At 42.9% G+C, this 2,500-nt stretch overlaps 1 pseudogene; it reads left to right on the top strand.

Moving 5' to 3' along the window:
* Window positions 1-1,259: 1,259 nt before the first annotated feature.
* The window catches only part of LOC145497928 (uncharacterized), a 1,787-nt pseudogene continuing 546 nt past the window's right edge, over window positions 1,260-2,500 (top strand).

Genomic DNA, 2,500 nt, shown 5'->3' with positions numbered 1-2,500 from the left:
CCCCAGTATTTTTACAACTGTAGTGTAAATGTCCACAATTATTACTCTTCCCGATGAGTTTGAACTTTGAACACTTGAGGACACTGCAGTAAGGTTTTTACCAGTACAAAACAGACCGTGAAGTTTGGATTACTGTAAATTCAGTTCAGCTGTAATTTGCTTCGCTTTTGATTTTTCATTCAACTGTTCGCACGGCGGTGCACTTATCATGTGATCATGAGATCATGTCGTTTTGGCGCCCGGAAGTCACCTCACTTCCCGGTCGTTTCTTAAACGTAAATAAAAATTTAGCAAAAACGAAGGTTGAGAATTTAATAAAACAATTATTCCATTCGCGCTTGTTGGATATGAGATTGGTTATAGCCAACTCGGCCCTACGGGCCTCGTTGGCTATTTACCATCTCATATCCAACGCGCGCTCATGGAATAATTGTTAAATATTCCCCATTTTTCAAAACTGGGCGCCTTGCGAAAAAGATTTGAAGAATAATAAACACAATAGCCTCTATTTGGGGCGAAAATATGTTCGGATATTTGTTCTTGGACATTATCTGTTCCTCGAAGTTCACAGTTTTCCTCGAGCTACGCTTTCGGAAAACTGTTCGCTTCTCGGAACAGATAATGTCCGCGTTACAAATACCCTGACATATTTTCGCGCTAAATGGAGGCTATTGTTTATGCATGCTAAAAAAACTTTAGGACTCTCAGTCTAAAGGGTGAAGGCATGTACAGACAACTTTTATTTTATTCTCATAACTTTTTCCTTTAAATTAGAACTGGTAGTAATTAATAGAGTTATTCAAATATTTTTAACCTGGGTACCCATATGACTTTTTTGCTTGTCGTCAGTGGTATAAGCATGCGGCATTTTGTGAAGATGGTGGTTTTCAACCACTAAGTCGTGCAACAATATGTACCGCGTCCCTAAATTAAAGTGAGAGAAGCGTTTCAGCGTAAGTCTTTGCAAGGACTGGACAGTGCATCCGCTGACAGTGCCGAAGGTTTCCAAAGAATCACCCAAATTGTTGAACAACTTGAGGAAAAGTAGAAAAAGTAGGAACCGCCTAAGGAAGGCGTTCATTGTCACAACGAAGACAGCCGTTTCGCAGATCACTGCGGGAAGTTCGCTCTTAGTGATCCCGTTGATGAAGACTTCAAACACCAGGGCTCACACGACCATTTATCAAAGTGTGACAGTTGCGAGGAACTGAAGACTGTTCTTCAATCCGTGGAGGGAAAATCAATGAACTTTGCTCTTCGATGTACTCCAAAGAACAACATGATGATCTTCTGTATGACTTTGGAGAGTCCGTCAACTTCATCAACGAATGGAAATGCCATATTCTCCGATGCGAAAACCAAGATATCGCAAAACAAAACTTCATACAAAACCTGACAGAAGATTCCGTGTTTATAGTGATGGATTGGGCAATGAAGTTCTTACAGCGGCGATTTCCTGAAAAGCAGTGCGATTGGTATGCTAAGAGGGGAATGGACTGGTACGTTAACTGTGCTATCACGAGTAATGGAAAGGGGAATTTTTTCGTTTCGTTCTACAACCACCTATTCAACAGCTGTTCAGCGGATTGGTTCTCTGTGTTGTCCATCTTGGAGAGTCTCTTAATCACCGTTCGCTCCTCAAATCCAAAGATAAAGAAGGCTAACCTCAAATCAGATGAAGCCGGCTGTCACCACAATAGCCAGCTTATTGTTGCCGCCCGTGATGTTGGAGATCGTGTAGGTGTGTCATTTCAGAGATACGACTTTTCTGAGCCACAGTCTGGAAAAGACGTATGCGACAGGATCCTATGCCCCTTGAAAGGTGCCATAAGGAGATACTGTAACGAGAGCCATGACGTTCTCACTGACAGTGATATGCACACGGCGCTCAAAGAAAGGCCAGTTCAAGGATGTACCGCAGCTGTATGCCGCGTAAATGAAACCAAGAAAGATTTAGATATCAAGAAACTCCAGCAATTCAGTGCCATGCACGACTTTTTGTATCAACAAGACGGGCTCATAGTGTGGAAGACATTCCAAGTTGGCCCTGGCAAACTCATTCCGTGGGATGAAATTTACATTAAGCATCAAGGCGGCACCGATCTCACAACAGAACAGGAGAATTTTGGCTTCACTCCGACAGTAACGCATGGAAGCGCGCATGACAGTAGTGATGCGGAAAGCAGCTGTGAATTGGGGCTAGTGTTGGAATGCCCAGAACCAGCATGTGCTAGGACATTCAAATCTGTCGAAGAAATGGAGCTGCACATATCTGTTGGACAACATACAGAGAGTGTGTGCGACAAACTCAAACGAGACTGGGTTGAAAAATTCTCACCCCTTACTCTTTCAGAAGACGACAGTACCAATGTTATCGAGAGACAAGGTAGCGAACCTTTCCAGTCGAATTTAAGTGAAGGATGAGCACTCAATAAACCAAACGGTGGCGCTGTTCGCTTCTTAGAGAAAGTAAGGCAGTATCTCATCTCCAAGTTTGAAA

Source organism: Orbicella franksi, chromosome 9, assembly GCF_964199315.1.
Source record: "Orbicella franksi chromosome 9, jaOrbFran1.1, whole genome shotgun sequence".
NCBI lineage: Eukaryota > Metazoa > Cnidaria > Anthozoa > Scleractinia > Merulinidae > Orbicella > Orbicella franksi.
The sequence above is the reverse complement of the archived record's forward strand: the minus strand, read 5'-3'. Positions and strand labels throughout refer to the sequence as shown.